The sequence below is a fragment of the Myotis myotis genome, unplaced genomic scaffold (genome assembly GCF_014108235.1).
Source record: "Myotis myotis isolate mMyoMyo1 unplaced genomic scaffold, mMyoMyo1.p scaffold_m19_p_3, whole genome shotgun sequence".
In the NCBI taxonomy this organism is placed as follows: Eukaryota; Metazoa; Chordata; class Mammalia; order Chiroptera; family Vespertilionidae; genus Myotis; species Myotis myotis.
In genome coordinates this window covers 56,914,008-56,936,975 of record NW_023416335.1, presented here as the reverse complement: position 1 = coordinate 56,936,975, position 22,968 = coordinate 56,914,008, and positions in this window count along the sequence as shown.

Genomic DNA, 22,968 nt, shown 5'->3' with positions numbered 1-22,968 from the left:
ACCAGGGCCTGAGCCTGGGAGGAGCCTGCAACCAAGATACACGCCCTTGACTGGAATCTAACCCAGGACCCTTTGTTCCACAGGCCGACACTCTATCCACTGAGGCTAACTGGCTAGGGACACTCTCATTTTCTATAGATCCTCTTTGAAAACTTATAATGCCCTCACAAAGATGAGGTTTCCTTTTTTCTCAGGGTTCTGAAAATAGCCGCCCCTAAATCCATTTATATAAATATCCCAAACCTTAATTTCTAACTATGACTATAACTCTTTCTTATTACTCCACTAATGCATCTTCCTGATAAGTCTGTTTTTCCCTCTATCTATTCTCTTACATTTAGAATTAAATTGTGGTGTTGTAGGGTGTTTGTTTTTTGTTTTTTTAAAAAGAATAACATATAATTTCTTATTGATTGTATTTCTCCTTGAATCTATTTTTAAAATACTCTTGGCAAGTGAAGTTTACAGCTCTTTCTTCAAGAATTCTTAGCTCCAGAGAAGGTCTAGAAGTCAGGTGGAGGAAGAGTAAGCAGGGTTCCCTCAGGTTTGCTTCCTTCCACAATCCATTCTGCAAGCCAGGGTCATTTCTGCATTTTTAAAAATGAATTTCAGCCCTAGCCAGTTTGGCTTAGTGGATAGAGGGTCAGCCTGAGGACTGAAGGGTCCCAGGTTCGATTCCGGTCAAGGGCATGTACCTTGGTTGTGGGCACATCCCCAGTAGGGGGTGTGCAGGAGGCAGCTGATCGATGTTTCTAACTCTCTATCTCTCTCCCTTCCCCTCTGTAAAAAATCAATAAAATATATTTTTTTTTTAAAAAAAAGAATTTTACTGCTGCTTTAAAAGGTAGAGTAGACATGCTTTTTTTCTAAAAACCCTGGAAATATATGTAAACCAAACATAAGGATCCTTTCAAAGTTAGAGAGGAGAAAACTTGGAGCCCAAGAAAACACATGGCGGTAAGTCCCCAGACTTTTCTCTTTGCTTCATGTACCCCAGACTGGGTTCCAGAGGAGCCTGCAACCCAGATGCACTTACAGGCAGAGACAGAAACAAAATAACCAAGACACCAGGAAAAGCCTGCTCTTTCTAGGCAGAGAATCAGGAAACAGCAACCTCGCAAGACAGAAAACAGTCTTAGGCATTAACTGCTCTCCTTCAGCCACATGCCATAGGAAAATACAAAACTGAGGCCCAGTGGGGAAATTAGATTCCCACCCTCAGCAGGTTGTAACAAGGTGCCTCAACACCCTGCAAGGCGCTGTCATAGAATGCCAAGTTGGGAGCTGTGATATACATCCCCACCAGGTCGCAACAAGGTGACTCCACCTGGAGTGGGGCCAGAAGATACCTAATGGAAGCAGGACTTTCACCACTGTTCGCTGACAATGCGATGATGAATGATTACCGTCAGAGAAAATGAGGCAATAACCTCCTGTGGTTTCTGTGAGGCCACACGGGGAGCAATTTCCCTCCAGCTCCTAGACAGAGTTGTGAGGGAGGAACTGGTGGGGTTGAAGGAACCGGAACTCCCAGCCTCATTCAGCAATGAGAAGCCACTGAGTCACAGTGGAAATCTGGACTTCCACCCCACTTTGCAGTAAAGAAGCAGCACCCTACAAGCCATGCCAGAGCAGTTTCAAATGAAACCTGCTAAAACACAAAACGTAATAAGACACCGAGCCTTATAGCATAAATCCTTACATGTCCAAGTTTCAATGGAGAATCATTCTTCATACCAAGAACCAGGGATTTCTTAATTTGAATGAGAAAAGTTAACAGACACCAACACCAAGATAATAGAGGCATTAGAATTATCTGACAAGAATTTTAAAGCAGGCATCACAAAAATGTTTCAATGAGGAATTATAAACACAATGAAACAGATAAAAAATTGAAAGCCTTAGGAAGGAAAAAATATAAAGAATCAAATGGAAATTGAAGAACTAAAAAATATAATAACCTAAATAAAAAACTAAGCCCTAGCCAATTTGGCTCAGTGGGTAAGCATCGGCCTGCAGACTGAAGGGTCATGAGTTTGATTCCAGTCAAGGGCACTTACTCAGTTTCGGTCTCCTTCTCGGCCCCAGTCAGGGCACATGCAGGAGGCAACCAATCTATGTGTCTCTCACACCTGGTGTTTCTCTGTCTCTCCACCTCCCTTCCACTCTCTCTGAAAATCAACGGAAAAAAAATATATTCTTGGGTGAGGATTAACAACAACAGCAAAAAGAAAACTCTGAATATTTGAGTTCAACAATAGAATAAAAGGGAAAGAGCGTGGGGGAAATCAGTGGACTTTAAGAGGGAATATATAATATCCAATCTGAAAATTAGAGAAAAAATAGACTGAATAAAAAATGAACACAGCCTCAGAGACTATAACAAAAGATCTAACATTTATGCCAGGAAAAAGCAGAGATTAAAAAAAATTCTCAAAGAAATAATGACTGAAAACTTTCCAAATTTGCCAAGATATAAACCTACAAATTCAAGATACTGAGTAAACTCCAAAGAGTAAAAGTATAGAAACTCACAGCAAGACAAATAATACTAGTCACTTTTATGAAAACCTACAATCAAAACCAAAAAAAAATTATCAAAAAGTAGCAGTAAAGAAATGATACTTTATAAAGAAAAAAATAGGAATCAACCAATATTTCTATTTAGGACCATAGAGGCTAGAAAGAAGTAATTTGAAAGAAAAGTACTATTGACACAGAATTCTACATCCAGCAAATATATTCTTCAGAAATAAAGGACAAATCAAGCAATTCCAGGTAAAAATAAAAAGAATTTGTCATGGGCAAAAAGTTTTGTCATAAAAGAATGACAAAAGGAAGATCTCTAAGCAGAAAAGAAATGTTAAAGGCAGTAATCATGAAACAAAAGGAAGGAGGGGAGAACAAGGGAGAGAGAAAAAATATGGGTAAGTACAATAGATATTTATTTTCCTCTCAAGTGTTCTCAATAATATTTGATAGTTGAAGCAAAAATTATAACAGTCTGATGTAGATCTAAATGAATATAGAGGAAGCCTTTAAGACAATCCTATTACACAAATTACACAAATCTATAAATGTGATAAAATTATATAGAAATAATTATACACAGACACAACTGCATGTAAAACTGGGGAAATCTGAAGGAATTAAAATCATATTAACACTAATTTCCTGTTTATGATGTACTATAAGTTAAGTAAGATGTTATCATCGGAGAAAACTGGGTGAAGGATATGTGGCATATTTTGCATTATTTACTGAATGGCATATGAATTTACAATTATCACAACACAAAAAATTTAATTTAAAAACTGCATTCCTAAAATGGAAACTGGTAATAAAAAGCCCTCAAGGCTCAAGAAGAAAAAGGCAGATACTTACAAAAGTTAGAGGAAGAAATATTAGACTGTAAATACCGCTTAGCTTTATATATAGTAGTAACTAGTGTGCTGGGATAGACAAAAATAAAAATGCTACCTAGAAAAGACATTTAGTAACTCAGGAAGGATCTTATAAGCTGGTCACAATTTGACTGACTTATCAGAGTAAATGAAGGATCCTCATGTTTGCAAGTCCAGAATTATCAACCAACCAAATATCCAGAATTTATCCATCTCTGCATACTGACATATTAATCTGACAAGAGACTACTATCTACATGAGCAGGAACATGTGGGAGCTCTTTCTCTGTTGCCCCTCTCTCTTCAATCCTCCTCCTCTCTCTAAAGGTTCCTCTCCCAAGACCCCCAAACAAATACCCCATCTTCATTTGGGAAACACATCTCCCTGTTTTGTGCTTGAATTCTGCAAGATGAATGCTTTCAACTAAATATTAATGGAGCTTAAGGGCCCTCACTCTCCCCTAAAGGGGAAAACTAAACTGCAGTTCTATGAGGAAACAAGAATTGGTACTCTGGTTTCAGTTTAGTTTAAACTGAACTAGAACTTCAGTAATGGCTGAACTGTTCCGTTATTATTTCCTCATTAAGAAATAAGTACACCCCACCCAAGTGAGCATTAATTTTTCTTGGAGACCATATACTCAAGTCTAATATGAGGAAAGGAAACTTTCTCGCATTAATCTGACTTTGACCTGCCCTTTATGAAACAGCAACCTCTGCATTATTCTTATTAAGAACATCTGTTTCCTTCCTGGGGTTGACCTGTATTATGAAGACCACAACACTTTATAAATAGCTCCTTCTTTAGCATCCAGTGCAAGTTCAATAAGCATGTCATTTTTAATTTCATAGAAAGTGGAAGAGGGGATGCAGAAGAAGAGTGTGTTCTATTGCATAAACCTCAGACATTCTTATACCTGCTTTGCTAAACCTTACCTCTGCTTTATATCTTACCCTACCTACTACTTCTTTTATGTACTTTTTATAATTGCAATTAATTAGTTACATATAGAATCATTATTTTAATTATACTTGGAGGACAGAGACATGTTTATCTTTCATATCTATCTGTTTCTAATGCCCATCACAGGCAAATAGCATGAACTCAATATTTATCAGGTGGATGGATAATGGATGGATGGATGGATGGATGGAAGGATGGAGAGGAAAGTGGCAAATAACTTAAGCTCTCTGTGCTTCAGCGATATCATAATATACATAGAAAACTTCAGAGCCCTTCCTTCCTCCCTTCCTTCCTTCCTTCCTTCCTTCCTTCCTTCCTTCCTTCCTTCCTTCCTTCCTTCCTTCCTTCCTTCCTTCCTTCCTCCCTATCCATCCATCATCCCAGCTATATATTTAATTTGTATCATAAAACACAAGGAAAGATTAAGGTGGAGTGAAGGTTAAAAATAACCAAACTTTGCCTTGGCTGGTTTGGCTCAGTGGATAGAATATTGGCCTGCAGACTCGGGGGAGTCCCAGGTTCGATTCCAGTCAGGGGCACATGCCCAAGTTGTGGGCCCTATCCCCAGTGGGGTATGTGCAGGAGGCAGCCGATTGATGACTCTCTCTCATCATTGATGTTTCTATCTCTCTCTCTCCCTCTCCCTTTCTCTCTGAAATCACTAAAAACATATTTTTTAAAAAAACCAGACTTTGCTTATAAATGAGTTTTACCATAGCTTGTATAAAACTGTAATAACATGCTCACCACAGTTAACTTGTAAACTATAAAAAGATTGAAGAGGAACCAAAGAATTGTTCATGGTACCAAAAATATTGTTATTAAAATTCTAATTGATTTCTTTCAAGTCTTTTTCTGTGAATGAAGTTGATTAAAATATCAAATATCAAGACTATTAAAAAAACAAGCTCTAAAATATGCCCTCAAGGAGATGTTTAAACTTTAAAGAAGATGATTAAATGGATGTTAATTCAATTATTTAGTGGGTATAATACATTTTAAATAATATTTTTCCAATTATCCAAGTGATCTCCATTATTATAGGGTATTTGAAAAATACAGAAAGTTAAAAGAAAAAAATCCTCCATAATTTCAATGCAACTTTTTCTGTACCTCCTTTTCAACACTTTTTCGATGTTTATTATAACCATTGAGTTTTCTAAAGTATATAAAAATTTTAATATTTATTATTTTTTGTAGTATAAGATAAATATAAAATGTAATTATACACATTTCCTCCACTATTAAACATTCTCTGTAACCATTTCATTTGAAGAATAATCTACTTGGGTTTTTTTTTTTTTGTTCTGTTTTGTTTTTTAATCCTCACCAGAGAATATGTTTTCACTGATTTTAGAGAAAGAGGAAGGGAGAGGAAGAAAGAAGAGAGAGAGAGAGAGGAGAGAGAGAGAGAGAGAGAGAGAGAGAGAGAGAGAGAGAGAGAGAGAACCATTGATTGGTTGCCTCCTGTACCACCCCCTACTGGGGATCTAACCCCCAACCGAGGTATGTGCCCTGACCAGGAATCGAACCCACTGCTTTTGGGTGTGGGAAGAAGCTCCAACCAAGTGAGCTGCCTGACCAGGGCAATAATCTCCTGTTTTAATGTGCCACAGTTAAAATAACTATATTGTTGAATATTTGGGTATATATATTTTTTCACTATTGTGAAGTGATAAGTTTACTCTTTGATTTAGGCTTTTTTTTTTTTTTTATTAGTTAAGGTATTACAAATGTGTCCTCATCCCCCCCATTAACCCCCAACCTCCCCCCCACACACAAACTCATGCTCCCATCCCCCCGTTGTCCATGTCCATTGGTTTGGCTTATATACATGTATACAAGTCTTTCGGTTGATCTCTTCCCCTTACCCCCGCCCTCCCCTACTTTCCTTCTGGGGATTGATAGCCTGATCGCTGTTTCTCAGTCTTTGGGTCTGTTCCTTTTCATCAGTCTATGTTGTTCTCTATAATCCACAAATGAGTGAGATCATGTGGTATTTATCTTTCTCTGACTGGCTTATTTCACTTAGCATAATGCTCTCCAGTTCCATCCATGCTGTTGCAAAAGGCAAGAGTTCCTTTTTTTTTACCGCAGCATAATATTCCATTGTGTATATGTACCAAAGTTTTCTAATCCACTCATCTGCTGATGGGCACTTAGGCTGTTTCCAAATCTTAGCTATGGTGAATTGTGCTGCTATGAACATAGGGGTGCATATATCCTTTCTGATTGGCGTTTCTGGTTTCTTGGGATATATTCCTAGTAGTGGGATCACTGGGTCAAATGGGAGTTCCATTTTTAGTCTTCTGAGGTAGCTCCATACTCTTCTCCACAGTGGCTGCACCAGTCTGCATTCCCACCAGCAGTGCAGAAGGGTTCCTTTTTCTCCACATCCTCTCCAACACTTGTTGTTTGTTGATTTGTTGATGATAGCCATTCTGACAGGTGTGAGATGATAACGCATTGTCGTTTTGATTTGCATCTCTCGTATAATTAGTGACTTTGAGCAGGTTTTCATATGTCTTTCGGCCTTCTGTATGTCCTCTTTCGAAAAGTGTCTATCTAGGTCCGTTGCCCATTTTTTTATTGGATTGTTTATCTTCCTTTTGTTAAGTTTCATGAGTTCCCTGTAAATGTTGGAAATTAAACCCTTATCGGTGGTATCATTGGTAAATATGTTCTCCCATGTAGTGGGTCTTCTTGTTGTTTTGTTGATGGTTTCCTTTGCTGTGAAAAAGCTTTTTATTTTGATGTAGTCCCATTTGTTTATTTTCTCTTTAGTTTCCATTGCCGTAGGAGCATTATCAGAGAAGAAATTTCTTTGGCATATGTTTGCGATTTCGCTGCCTGTGGATTCCTCTAGTATTTTTATGGTTTCCCGTCTTATGTTTAAGTCTTTTATCCATTTTGAATTTATTTTTGTGTATGGTGTGAGTTGGTGATCTAGTTTCAACCTTTTGCATGTATCTGTCCAATTTTCCCAACACCATTTATTGAAAAGACTGTCTTGACTCCATTGTATGCTCTTGCCTCCTTTGTCAAATATTAATTGGGCATAGTGGTTTGGGTCGATTTCTGGGGTCTCTATTCTATTCCATTGATCTATATGTCTGTTCTTGTGCCAGTACCAAGCTGTTTTAAGAACAGTGGCTTTGTAATACAGTTTGATATCTGGTATTGAGATCCCACCTACTTTGTTCTTTCTCAGGATTGCTGCAGCTATTCGGGGTCTTTTTTTATTCCAGATGAATTTTTGGAACATTCGTTCTAGATTTGTGAAATATGCCGTTGGTAATTTAATGGGGATTGCATTGAATCTATAAATTGCTTTGGGTAGTATGGACATTTTGATGATGTTGATTCTACCAATCCATGAACACGGTATATTCTTCCATCTGTTTATGTCTTCCTCTATCTCTTTTTTCAGTGTCCTGTAGTTTTCAGCATATAAGTCTTTTACCTCCTTAGTTAAGTTTATTCCTAGGTATTTTAATTTTTTTGGTGCAATGGTAAATGGGATTGCTTCTGTAGTTTCAATTTCTGTAAGTTCACTATTGATGTAAAGAAATGCCATGGATTTCTTAGCATTAATTTTGTATCCTGCTACATTGCTGAATTCATTTATTAAGTCTAATAATTTTTTGATGGAGTCTTTAGGATTCTGTATGTACAGTATCATGTCATCTGCAAATAAGGACAGTTTTACTTCTTCTTTTCTAATCTGGATGCCTTTTATTTCTTCTTTGTGTCTGATCGCAATGGCTAGTACTTCCAGTACTATGTTGAACAGGAGTGGTGAGAGGGGGCATCCCTGTCTTGTTCCTGTTTTTAGGGGGAATGGTTTTAGTTTTTGCCCATTGATTATGATGTTGGCTGTGGGTTTGTCATATATGGCTTTTATTATGTTGAGGTATGATCCCTCAATTCCTATCTTGCTAAGAGTTTTTATCAAGAAAGGGTGTTGGATTTTGTCAAATGCTTTTTCCGCATCAATTGATATGACTATGTGGTTTTTTTTCTCTCAATTTGTTTATGTGATGTATCACTTTTATTGATTTGCGGATATTGTACCATCCTTGCATCCCTGGGATAAATCCTACTTGGTCATGGTGTATGATCTTTTTGATGTACTGCTGGATCCGATTTGCTAGGATTTTGTTGAGGATTTTGACATCTATGTTCATGAGGGATATTGGCCTATAATTCTCTTTCATTGTATTGTCTTTTTCTGGTTTTGGGATTAGGGTGATGTTGGCTTCATAGAATGAGCTGGGAAGTGCTCCTTCCTCTTGGATCTTTTGACATAGTCTGAGGAGGATAGGTTTTAGGTCTTCCTTGAATGTTTGGTAAAACTCCCCTGTGAAGCCATCTGGCCCCGGGCTTTTGTTTGCTGGAAGCTTTTTGATTACTGCTTTGATTTCCTCCATAGTTATTGGCCTATTGAGATTTTTAGATTCTTCCTGGTTAAGTTTTGGAAGGTTGTATTTATCTAGGAATATGTCCATTTCCTCCAGGTTGTCTAGTGTGTTGGAGTAGAGTTGTTCATAGTATTTTCTAACAATCCTTTGTATTTCTAAGGGGTCTGTTGTTATTTCTCCTCTTTCATTTCTGATTTTGTTTATTTGGGTCCTCTCTCTTTGTTTCTTGGTGAGCCTGGCTAGAGTTGTATCAATCTTGTTTATCCTTTCAAAGAACCAGCTCTTGGTTTTGTTGATCTTTTGTATTGTTTTTTTGGTCTCTATGTCATTTATCTCCACTCTGATCTTTGTTATTTCCTTCCTTCTGCTTACAGTGGGCTTTTTTTGTTGCTCTCTTTCTAATTCTTCGAGTTGTAGAGTTAGGTCATTTATTCTCATTGTTTCTTGTTTCTTGCAGTAGGCTTGTAGAGCTATGAACTTCCCTCTCAAGACTGCTTTTGCTGTGTCCCATAGGTTTTGGATTGTTGTGTTTTCATTGTCATTGTTGCCATGATGTTTTTTATTTCTTCTTTGATCTCACTGGTGACCCAGTCGTTGTTTAATAGCATGCTATTTAGTCTCCATGTGTTTGATTTTTTTGGATTGTTTTGATTTTTTGTTATAGTTGATTTCCAGTTTTATGCCTTTGTGGTCTGAGAAGATACTTGATATGATTTCAATTTTCTTGAATTTGAAGAGACTTTGTCTGTGACCCAATATATGGTCTATCTTTGAAGATGACAAATGTGCACCTGAGGAGAATGTATATTCTGTGGCTTTGGGGTGAAATGTTCTGAAGATGCCAATTAATTCCATCTGATCTAGTGAGTCATTTAGGATTGATGTTTCTTTGCTGAGTTTCTGTTTAGAGGATTTGTCCAGTGGAGATAATGGGGTGTTAAGGTCCCCTACTATGATTGTATTGCTGTCAATCTCTCCCTTGATCTTCTCCAGAAGATTTCTTACGTATTTGGGTGCTCCTATATTGGGTGCATATATATTTACCAGAGTTATTTCTTCTTGTTGGACTGCTCCCTTTAGTATTATGAAGTGGCCTTCTTGATCTCTTTTTATGTCCTTCACTTGAGATCTAATTTGTCAGATATAAGTATTGCTACCCCAGCTTTTTTTTCACTTCCATTGGCCTAAAAAACCTTTTTCCATCCCTTCACCATCAGTCTGTGTGCGTCTTTTTTTCTGAGGTGGGTTTCCTGTAGACAGCAGATATATGGGTCATGTTTTCTTATCCACTCATTTACCCTATGCCTTTTGACTGGGGAATTTAATCCATTTACATTTAAAGTTATTATTGATAGAAACTTGTTAGTCGCCATTTTTGTTCTTTACCGCTGCGTTCCTTCTTTGTTTCCTGTTTTTTCTATTTACAGCAGACCCTTTAGCATTTCTTGCATTGCTGGTTTGGTTGTAATAAACTCCCATAGACCGTTTTTGTCTGTGAAGCTCCTGATTTGACCCTCAATTTTGATTGATAGCCTCGCTGGGTATAGTATTCTTGGATTCAGACCCTTCCTTTGCATGACTTTGTATATTTCATTCCATTCCCTTCTTGCCTGATGTGTTTCTGTTGAGAAATCGGTCGCTAGTCTGATGGGAGATCCTTTGTAGGTAACTTTCTGTCTCTCTCTGGCTGCTTTTAAGATTCTTGCTTTGTCGTTGGTGTTTGCCAATTTAATTATTATGTGCCTTGGTGTCGGTCTTTTGGGGTTCATTTTGTTTGGGACTCTGTGAGCTTCTTGGATTTGTGTGAGTTTTTTCCTCCCTATATCAGGGAAATTTTCTGTTACTATTTTTTCAAACAGGTTTTCTATTCCTTGCTCAGTTTCCTCTCCTTCTGGCACCCCTATTATTCGGATGTTGTTTCGTTTAGCATTGTCCCAGAGTTCTCTTAGGCTCTCTTCCTGCTTTTTAATTTTTTTTTCTAGAAGCTGTTCTGTTTGGGTATTTTTTTCTACCTTGTCTTCTAGCTCGCTGATGTGGTCCTCTGCTTCTTCTAGTCTACTGTTGATGCTTTCTATTGCGTTCTTTATGGCAGTGATGTCGTTTTTCATTTCTTCTTGGTTTCTCTTCATTTCCTCTTGGTTCTTCTTCATTTCCTCTTGGTTCCTACACATATTGTTGAATTGGTCTTCCATTCTTTTCATCCACCTTATGGCCATTACTCTGAATTCTTTCTCTGACAGGTTGCTTGCCTCCATTGCCTCCATTTCGTTTACTTCCTTTTCTGATGATGCCTGTTTTTCTTTCATATTTGGGTTGGTTCTTTGTTTCACCATGATTTCTCTTCTCAAGGTGTTTGGTTATGTAGTTCTCTCTCTGCTGTGCTGATTCAAAGGCACAAAATACAACACAACAAGGCACAACGTACAAGGCACTGAACTAAATGCATTCACGATATTAATAACCCCAAATAAAGGTGACCCCCGAGCGAAGAGAATTAGGGGATAAAGAAGAAAAAAGAGAAAAAGATTAAAGAGAAAAATAAAAAACAAAAAGGAGTGCCGAAATGAGATTGGGAAAAGGGAGAGAAAAAAAAAAACAAAAAGACAAAAAAAAACCCCCAAAAATAAAAAACAACAACAACAACAAAAATTAAGAGAATGAAATAGAGGTGGGGAAGAGGCTATTTGTATGGGGAGAGCAAGGGATTGGAAATTAGATATATAAGTAGGGTGAAATTTAGACAGTGGGTAGAAAGAAGGAATAGGTAAAATCCAAAGCAGGAATAGGGTAAGAGAAACAGGACAACAAAAGGGGAAAAGTGAGGAAGAGAGTTTTGGCTTAAGGGTAAATGTGAGATAGAGAGAAATGATGCTAAAGGAATGATGAAACTATAGTTAAGAACACTAATCCCAAAATAAAATAAAGAAAAATAAAAAAAATAATAAAAAATAAAATGACACTTGAAAAAATGGTAAAAGGATAGCAATAATACTGGTTAAAAAAATGTAGTAATTAAAAAGGTAAAATCAGGTGGTGAAAAAAATAAAAAATAAAAAAATATAAAATAGGTTCTTAATGAAATGGTGAAAAAAGAATTAAAAAATATATATATAAAAATATTCAGAAGTGAAGGTGCTTCAGATCTTTCACTCTTCTTTTTGGCACGCCTCAGTCCTGCCAGGCATTCAGGGGAGTGTTGAACTTCCCTGCGATACACTGTCCCTCCGTGCAGTAAACCACAGACCTGATTTTAAGGCAGGTTGTATTTGTTTACCAGACTGCCTTTATTTGTGATCGCAAAAGAGACAGTTTGTGGCTCTGCCTCTGGGTGGCAGTGTGTCTGGATTGACCTCTGAGGCTATAAGTCCTCTCTATCAGTAGGGTTTTGTTTTTTTTTTCCTCTATGGTATTTGGAACTGATTCGGGAAAGACCACTGCCCAGAGCTGGTTCCTTGCCACTGTCTGCTGTTTCCCAGGCTCCCCAAAAAGAACTTTCCCCTACAGGCTCTGCGAATGACCCCAACTGGGGAATCCCATGCCCTGGGTTTAATAATCAAATGCACGGATCAAAGGGGAACTGTAACAAGAGCCTGATAGTTGTGCGAATTCGCAAGCTTCCACCTTCCAGGTCTGCGCACAGTCTCCGCGCTCAGTCTCCGCGCGCCCACTCGCCCCTGGCACCAAGCAGCCAGCAGATTGGCAAAGTCCAAGGCTGCTCCTTTACATCCAGTCCAGCTATGGGCTCATTTTTCGCGTTCCCTTCTGCCAGCAGCCCTGTGGGGCCCTTCCCCACTCGCGGGTCACGCTGGTCCCAACGGCTGCGGACTCTGTGGGGCGTAGATTCCGCCCCGCGTGCGCGAGCTAGGTCCTCCCTCCAACCCGAACTGCAAACCGCACCTTTAAGGGATGTCCAACCTTTCCGTGAGAAGAAGCAGTGCTCGTCTGAGTTCAGGCAGTCACGCTGCTTGCGATCCCTTGTTTCCAGGTTAGTAGCTGGTCTCTGGATGCCGGCAACAACCACCCAAGATGGCGCAGTCTCCGCTGCTTAGCTGGCGCACCAGGAGAGGCTTCAGCCGCAGTCTCCAACCGTCCTTTTTTTTTCCTGGGGGTTCTTGGTCTTTCCTAGCTGCAGACAGTCTCTCAACTGAAAATCCTCTGCCTATTCGGGCTGCATGTTACCCATTTCAGCTGCTCACCCTTATCTGCTCCAGGACAAGGCACAGGACACGTCTGTTTATATCTCCGCCATTTTTCTATCTCCTGATTTAGGCTTTTTATCAATTCTGATTTTTTCCTTAAAATAAATTCTTATACTTTGAATTATAGATCAAAAAGTAAAATTATTTTTTTAAATTTGGGCTAATACTATCCTATATAATAAAGAGGTTATATGCAAATTGACCATCACTCCAACACACAAGATGGCTGCCCCCATGTGGTCAAAGATGGCCTCCACAAGTTGACAGGGACCAGGCCTGCAAGGGAAGGCAGTTGAGGGCAATCAGGCCTGCAGGGAGGGCAGTTGGGGGGCACCAGGCCGGTAGAGGAGGGCAGTTGGGACCGGCCAGGCCTCAAGGGAGGACAGTTGGGGGGGGGACCTGGCCAATAGGGGAGGACAGTTAGGGGTGACAAGGCTGAGAGGGGATGGCCCTTAGGGGTGACCAAGCCAGCAGGGGAGGGCAGTTTAGGGGAAATTGGGCCAACAGGGGAGCAATTAGGCATCGATCAGGCTGGCAGGAGATTGGTTAGGGGCAATCAGGCAGGCGGACAGGCGAGCGGTTGGGAGCCAGTAGTCCTGGATTGTGAGAGAAGTCCCAAATTGGAGAGGGTGCAGGCTGGGCTGAGGGACACACACACACACCCATGCACGAATTTTGTGCACCGGGCCTCTAGTATTTTTATAAGTTTAAATATTATAGAAATGTGCCCTGGTGGGTGCTCAGTGGTTAGAGAGTCAGTCTGTGGACCAAAGGGCTGAAGGTTCAATTTCTAGTCAAGGGCACCTAACTTAGTTGCAGTTTCCCTCAGCCCAGCCTGCACCCTCTCCAATCTGGGACCCCTCAAGGGATGTCCGACTGCCCATTCTAAATGGGCAGTCAGACATTCCTCTCAGAATCCAGGATGGCTGGCTCCCAATCACTTGCCTGCCTGCCTGCCTGCCTGCCTGCCTGATTGCCCCTAACTGCTTCTGCCTGCCAGCCTGATCACCCCCTAACCACTCCCCTGCCAGCCTGACTGACATCTAACTGCTCCCCTGTCAACCTGATTGCCCCTAACTGCCCTCCCCTGCCAGCCCGGTCACCCCTAACTGCCCTCCCCTGCTGGCCTGGTCTCCCCAAACTGCCCTCCTCTGCAGGCCTGGTTTCCCCCAACTGCCCTCCCCTGCCAGCCTGGTCACTCCTAACAGCCCTCTCCTGCTGGCCTGGTCGCTCCCAACTGCCCTCCCCTGTGGCCATCTTCTGGTGGCCATCTTTGACCACATGTGGATGGCCATCTTGTGTGTTGGAGTGATGGTCAATTTGCATATTACCTTTTTATTATATAGGATTGTTCACTTTAGGAAGCTAGCACTGTATGAATTTGTTGTAGTAATGGTGGTTTTTGCTTTTCTCTTTATCTCTTTAGTTCCTTTTTTCAACTCTTTTGTCAACTTTTCCAATTTATTGATCTCACTATTAGTTCAGTGTTTTTAAATATTTCCTCTTCTCAAATTTTAAAACTATGAACTTTCTTCTGTTACAGATTTGGCAATGTTTTATGGTTTTTTGACATATAGCATTTTCATTGATATTCATTTCAAAATGTCTTTTATTTCATTTTTATTTCCACTTCAAGTGTTAGAGTAATTTCTTTGCTGTTATTATATTTTATTTCTAAGTGATTATATTCAGAGAACTCTCACTATAACACAGCCATGGGCAAACTACGGCCCGCGGGCCGGATCCGGCCCATTTGAAATGAATAAAACTGAAAAAGAAAAAAAGACCGTACCCTTTTATGTAATGATGTTTACTTTGAATTTATATTAGTTCACACAAACACTCCATCCATGCTTTTGTTCCAGCCCTCCGGTCCAGTTTAAGAACCCATTGTGGCACTCAAGTCAAAAAGTTTGCCCACCCCTGCTATAACCTATAAGATACTTTACTATGAAATTATCAAACTTTCTAGTTCTCTAATATATGATCAGCTTTTTCATATATTCTCCATGAATATTTGAAAATAATATATATTCTTTGTGTTTGGAATCCAATACATCTATAATAAAATTCCTCTGTACCTTTAACACTTGTCAACTTCAGCCATGAAATCCTGAAAGAAATATATTAACTCTTGCACTCTGGCTGTGGTTTGGTTGAATCTAAGAAAATGTATATCTAGGTAGATAATATCAGTGGATATATACCTCAAAGATTGCATTCTATGTTTACTGAGAACAAACGTGTCTTCATATGACTCAATCTATCACCCTCTACTTTTCTGAACCATCACTGTGTTTTTCAGCATCATATTTAGCAGTGGACCTGGGTTGGAGTTCTGCCTTCTCTGTTGTCATTAAGACTTCAGACTATTTTTTAAAACTTTTTTGTTTTGTTAATTCTCACACAAGGATATTTTTTCCATTGATTTTTTTTAGAGAGAGTAGAAGGGAGGGGAGAGGTAGACAGAGAGAGGAAAACATCAATTGCTTGCCTCCTGCACTTGCCCACCAGGGCCAAGGTTCAAACCTGCAACTGAGGTATGTGCCCTTGGCCAGAATCAAACCCTCAACCCTTGAGTCTGTGGGCCAATTCTCTATCCACTAAGCCAAACTAGCTAGGGCTTATTTAAACTTTTTGATCTTAGTTTCCCTGTTTGTAAAACCTAGGTAATAATAGTCCTTCTTATCTTAATACATTGTTATTAGGAGCAAATGAAAGCCAATAATGTAAAAGTGTTTGAAAGTATTTTCAAATATGAAGTATAACTTGTTTGTTATTATTACTTTGTAAGTTTCAGAGCTGTGGTTGATATTTCTCCTAGATTGGAATTGGCTAGCTTAAAAGGGTAAAATATTAAGTCTGAGAAAATTTTTAAAAATTTGTTCTGAGGTATGAAGTATTTAATATGAACATTTTTATGAAATGTTTCCTTAAAACACACCTATAATGGATACTAACTCTTTAGCTTTTTAAAAAATTTATTTTATTAAACTGTTTTGTTCACCACAATATCATAAAAGAAAAGTGAATTGCCACTCATGATTTCAGGAATATATTGTGCTATTTTTCATAACTAGAGCATTGAATGTGAATCTTCTTCAAAGTTCATTTTATCCCCTAAATTAACTTTAGTGTGTTTGTTTTGGAACACCATGCTCTTATATGTGAGTCAAGGGGCATATGGTCTCTTTATTGGAAAATAAAGAACAGATGTGTAGTTTAGATAAGTACACATAAACATGTGAAGGTCAATGGCAGGTGACTCACTGTTTTCACCAAATTGTGAAAGGGATATGAATAATTTCCTTAGAGGAAATGTAACCCTTGATAGAGTGACATCAAAGAAACCAACACTTTATTTTACTTGATAAGCATAAAAGGATCTCACAAAAATACAAGTTTCTTCTTTGAGTTGTTCATAATTCTCTGGAAGACCACATGATGAATTGAAGAAAATGTGCCGTGCTGAAAGCCAGTCCAATTACTGAACATACATGTCAACAGAGATTCATATCAACTAAGAATACAAACTTCTTAAATATACCTCCCCTTTAATCTCTGAATATTCAGTTCACTGTGCATAAGAAGACTGTATTTAACTTGGTTAGTTGATTGTTTTACTTCTTTGGTCTTTAAATATCAAAACTCTCAGTTGGGCCCTAACCGGTTTGGCTCAGTGGCTAGAGCATCAGCCTGTGGACTCAAGGGGCCCAGGTTCGATTCCGGTCAAGAGCATGCACCTTGGTTGCAGGCACATCCCCAATAGGGAGTGTGCAGGAGACAGCTGATCGATGTTTCTCTCTCATCGAAGTTTCTAACTCTCTATCCCTTTCCCTTCCTCTCTGTAAAATATCAATAAAATATATTTTAAAAAACAAAAACAAAAAAAAATTCTTAGTTGGAATCCCTTGAAATTGAAGCAAGGTAACTAGCCTTTAATAATATAAAAATAATGAAAACACGAGTTCCTGAAAACTTTTTAAATCTCTTTCATTATCTTCTCTTTCTTTTTTTAAAAAAATATGTTTTTATTGATTTTTAGAGAGAGAGGCAGGGAGAGAAACATCAACAGGAAAGAGAAACATTGATGGGCTGCCCCAGACCAGGGATTGAGCCCAAAACCTGGGCCTGTGCCCTGACCAGGAATTGAGCCAGCAGTGTTTCAGTGCATGGGCCAATGCCCAACGAACTGCACCACACTGGCCAGGGCTATTTTGTCTTTTTTTTCTATAAATGTCCACGTTTATCAATTTAAGAGTTTTCTGGGTGACAGAGCACGCCTTAAAGCTGAAAGGGTGCACTCATCTTGTCTTCAGAGAAAATTACATTTACCCTTTCCTAACAGAGGCTAAATCTTTTCTGTATTCACCACATTTATTTCCACAGCTGTTAGAAAACCATTCCAAACTTTAAATTCTTGGATCTAGACTCCTGAAACACCTTCCTTATTAGTTGCCCTAGTGCCAAGAATATTATTCTTAGGTTCATTTATTCATTTAGCTCTCATTAACTTATTCATTTATTAATTAATTTAGTAATCCATCACTTAAACATCATATATATGTTAAGAGTTCTGCTAGGTGCCTAGAAAAATGAACACAATATTGTTAAAAAGACCTGTTTGGGGACCCTGCAGAATCTCAGACCATAGTACAAGGGAGACAGTTAAACAAATTATGATAACACTAGAAGGCCTAAGCACAAAAATTTGTGCACTGGCAGGAGAGGGGTCCCTCAGCCCAACCTGTGCCCTCTCACAGTCTGGGACCCCCTCGGAAGATAACCACCTGCTTGCTTAGGGCCGCTCCCTGGGTGGCAGATGGCACGCCCAACCCCTCAGTGTCTGCCCCGTCTCCCCCCCCCCCCCCCCCCCCCCCCCGTCGCAGATGGCAGGCCCGGATCCAGCCCTGGGGTGAGCAGCCACTCAGATCATGCTGCCGCCAGCCCAGCCCACCCCGCCCAAGACACAGCAGGCCCGATCCTCGCTGGGGCAGACAGCAGCTCCGATTACTCTGCCGCCCGCCCCGCCCACCCCGCCTGCATCCTCCCCGCACACAGCAGGCCAGGATCTCATGCTGGGGTGGCGCAGTGGGATCTACCTGCCGTATGCAAATTAGCCACCATCTTTGTTGGTGGTTAATTTGCATAACATACTGATTAGCCAATGGGAGGTGTAGAGAAGGTACGGTCAATTACTGTCTTTTATTAGATAGGATGATGTGATAAGGAGTGAAATGGATGTACTTTAAGACATTAAGAGAGCACCAGAAAGGAAATGCAGATTTGTATCTGCTTTAAGCACCATTATGTTCTGGCCTCTGGAACACAGTCTGAGACCTGTGGCACTTGGTGAATAATAAACGCATGGATGGATACATGAATGCACAGATGGATGGGCTGAGGGTGGATTCCTAAAAAAAAAAAAGAAATCCAGTTATAGATTGAAGACAATAAAAGTATACACGAGAGAGGGATTTTTCCTGTGGATAGGACTCTGTACAGAAATGAAGTCGCATTTTCATTAGCATTGTTCAGGGCACTGACAAGTAGTGATGGCACAGAGTGATGAAGAGGAGTGTTCGGTAAAATGACAGGGAATGAGATTGGGGAGGTTAAAAGAAACTAGACCATGAAAGGTGTTTTGTACATCACTAAGAAATGTGGTCTTGGTGGTTAATAAAAAAAATAAAAAATAAACACTGAAGATTTTAAGTAGGAAATTGATATGATCTGATTTGCCAAGTGAGAGGAAGAGAGCTATAGGGAAGCAAAGCATTTGGGAGTGGTGGTTGAAATTATAGCCTCTGGAGTCCAAATTAATAGAATGTACACTTTCTCCTTACATAATTCCTTAGGGATTCCAATCATCTTGAGAGGAAGTATAGTGTAGTGGCCAAGACCAATCTTACCGGACCCAGACTGTCTAGGCTTGAATTCTGGCTCTGCCACTGACCAGCTGTGTGACCTTGGACAGGCTGCTTAGCCACTCTGGGCCTCAGTTTCCTTTTCTGAAAATGGGGATGAAACAGGAGTGTTTACATCACAAAGGTATTTGTCATAAGGATTAAATAAATTCATTTATAAAGCTCTCAGGAAGGTGGCAATACTGTTTGTTAAATTTGTTAAATTTTATATATTAATTCACAACTCTTTTGTCTAAAATTATACATATGGTTTAATTTTGTCTTTATTTCTATAAAACCAAACATATTTTTTATTTTCTGTGAACTTAGAGTTGTCTAATTTTTAACATATGATGATAAGTATCTGATTCTAAAGGGGGCTATGAGATAAATCAACCAATAGAACACACAAAACTTTAGATGCTCAAGATCATATTAAATATTTCTTCCCTCTGTGCATGTAAGAGCTCCAGAGAGAATTTGTGAGGAATATCTTAGAGAAATTGTGGTTGGTGTGCAGTGAGCCACCCACCACCACCCAAGAGGAGGAATAGGGTGAGCTGCCTCCCTCACCTCAACTTCCAACGGGCCACTGGGAGAGCTTCAAGTGTGTCAAAGGATTGAGGGATTTTACCAACTTGGGTTTGAATCCTGCTGAGAAATTGCAAAAGGCAGAGGACAGGCTTGCCAGCTCCACCAACAGAAGTGAGAAAAGGGGCTGCTATGTTGAGCTCAAAGAATGTGTCAGTACAAAGGAAAGAACATAGTACATAGTCAGTACATAGTCAGAACAAGGACCACAGGTAAGAAAGAGCCACAGTGGAGGCATTGACAAACAGGCCTCTGTAGAGGGAAGTTCAAGGTGAAGCAGGAAAATGAGGAGCATTCCTTATCTACATCTAAGGAATTGCCAGAAAAAGGTCTCCAGCAATGGGAGGGGTCCCATCTCTCAGTCAAAAAGTGGATTTGAACCCTAGCCTGAAGATGGCTTATAAGAGCAAGAACTTTCCAACCCCCTACACCCCTCCACTTCCCACAGTCCAGTCTCAGCTCATTGACCATAGGATTAGTGAGCTGGGGAAGAAAATCAAGAAGGAGGTAGCCCAGGTCTCCCAACACCAGCAGAAGTTGGACACATAAACCTCTCTATATTAGACCAGATACTTTACCAAAATGAGATAATTTTGTGACTTAAAGTGGCTTGTGCTCTGCGAAATCCTGTAACCTCCCCTTTTCATGCATAGGCAGGGGAAATTTAGCTCACTGAGAACCAACAGACCAGTGAGAGAAGTAAATAAATTTGCTCTGTAAATTGCATCCCACAAATTGTACTTGTTCAGGGTACTGGTTTCAGTTTTTTTTTTATTCTGTCTTCTGTTTTATCCGTTTGCACATTTCACTTCAAACAAACCAACTCGCTCTGTACCCCACTCAGTGATTTTATTTCCAGACCTTTCTCATGCCCTCTCTCCAACTGACAGGAAAGCACTCATCACATTCAGGGCTTCCTACAAACACCTATTATTCCAGTGATGACAACAATCCTTTGATCACCAGTCCTCCACCTGCCATCTTGGACAGATTTCAGAGAGTCTTTGAACCTCTGAAATTGTCCCCCAACGTTTAAATAAATGTGTTGTGTATTCGTACTTTTTTTTCTGATGACAAATTTACAGCTTTTCCCAGATTCTCAGAAGAGAACTAGAAGAGAAACAAGAGGTAAAGAAAATCCATCTTTATTCTCAAACACCTTCCTCTCTTAGAGCTGAAATAAATTAGAAATATGCATGTCCTGGTCTGTACAAAATTGTGAAGAAGGTGAAGTTTCCTTTTCTGAGATTACTATCTGTAAGGTCTCTGTTCTTTTCTTTCCTCCCATCTTTTAACCCTCTCATAAGAGAAAGTATTAGTGCCAGGCGTATATTTCTTAAGTTGATGATGCACCTCTTCCAGAAGTCCTAATTTAAGCATTTCATTCTCATGAACCAATTTCCAGAATAGTAAATGGGGGAGAACTTTCTTGGCTATTTGTGGAGATTTCTATCTCCCTGAAAGTGAAATATGTAGACTGTGCCTCAGGCAAACTATAGAATATATTTGTTTTCAGTTGTTTATTACAAATATACATTTAATTGCATACACGTGTACACATATACAAATTTAAGTGTTTAAATTTATATATATTCTTGATCATACATGGTGTTCAACACAGAGCAGCTGAGTAAATGCTTCATTATGGGGACACTGGTTGAGTTCTAGAAACTGAACCTAATGAATGCCAGTGATTGATTTCCACTGATGATGGGTCCTTCCATGTTCTTCCACTCTTGTAATTTTTTGAGCTGTCACCATGAAACTTTCATTCATTTACTTCTTCCTTTAGCTCGTCTCTAGGATTTTGAATGTTTCTCAGAGTTGGAGCAGTTATCTCTGGCAGCCCTTGATTGTGAGTCAAAATTATAACAGTTCTCAAGGTGCTTTAAGTTCCAATCACTGACCCTTTTCCCTACAGAAAAATAAAAGAGGTGACTTCATTTAAACAGTAGTTAAATCTATTTGCTTCAATTCATAATTTTATATAAATGCCAATAAATATTTAGTAATAAGGAGAAGGGTTTCTAGAGAGAACAGAGTAGAAAATTTAAGCAGTTATTTATAGATTTCCAGATGTCTTCTGACTCCCTGTGTCCTACTCACGGAGTGTAAAATTATCGTGCTGAGGTGTTCTCTTTCCAGCAGTGCAGAGTCCCGCCTCTGGTGGCGAAAAACATCTCTTCTGCTCCAGGGATGATTCCTTTCAAATCCACAAATAGACATCTCACACTGTCAAGATCTGGAGAAAGTGCAGAAAGAAGAGAGACTTAAGGTGAAAGTAGGGAAATATTTTTACATTGAATTATAATCAAAATGTGAAGACCCAACCTAAATTAATTGGCAGAAAGTTTTCTTTGATCTGATAAAGTCAATATTTTAAAAAAGATAATCTGAGTAAGTGCAGTAACTAGAATCTTGCCACTAGCCAGGTGACGAAAGTGACAGGGTTGGTTTGGGGGTCACAAGTTGAGTGAACAGACACGGTGAAATTAAATCTTTCAAGCTGACTTGAGGTGTTTGGTAGGACTTGGTGCATAATATGTCGACTGAGATGTGTGGCTATGTGAGGTCCCACAGGTGTGGTTAGACTCCTGTTCATTCCAGAACCACCTGCCTTCTTAGTCAGTAGACTTTTCACCTGCCTCTTGGGAACAACCTTTAGCTCACATCCTGGCAGCTCCCTACCTGGCCTCTGGGCTGACATTCTTTTTAATACTTTCTAGACATTTGAACTTTCGGCTATATTCCTGACTGTCCAAATGCTATGTTTGTTTATAATGTAGGTTAAGGTTCTAAGTTTATTTTCTCCCATAAGCATATTTAGTTGTTCAATCACATTTATTGAGAAGAAGGGCTCCTCGTTCCCCCCCGCCCCAGAATAAATGTACATGATTTGCTTTTAGTTCTAATACATAATCTTTGAAGAAAATTCAACACAATAAAATTAGTGTTCCCTAAAATCTCTCTCTTGCAAGAGAGAACTATTAATATTTATTTTATGTTCTTTAAGTTTGCATTATTTCTATATTTATATGAGTATCTTTATTCAAACACACACACAAATGCAAGACAATATAGCTAAGTGGTTTTTTAAAAAGCATGTCCATTTGTCTAGAGACAATTTGCCCAGGTTTAAATCTCATCTGTAAATGATAGGTAACTTAACCTCTCTGAGTTTCTCTTTTCCTATCTGTAATTGAGAAAATGATATCTACTTCATAAGGTTGCTTTTAAAATCAACTTAGAAAAGCACCTAGGAAAATGCCTAATATATGGCTTTAAAAAAGTGCGAATATTTGTCATTAGTACACTATAAAATATTAACTGTTTTGTCACTTACCAGTAATCCATAGATCCTTTCCTATAATATTAGAGACTTGACTTATTCTTAAAAATACCTGTTCTGTCTTGTTCTGTTTAGAAACAGAGTAAATAAGCTTATTTACTCTAATAAGCTTATTCCATATTCTATTGAATGTC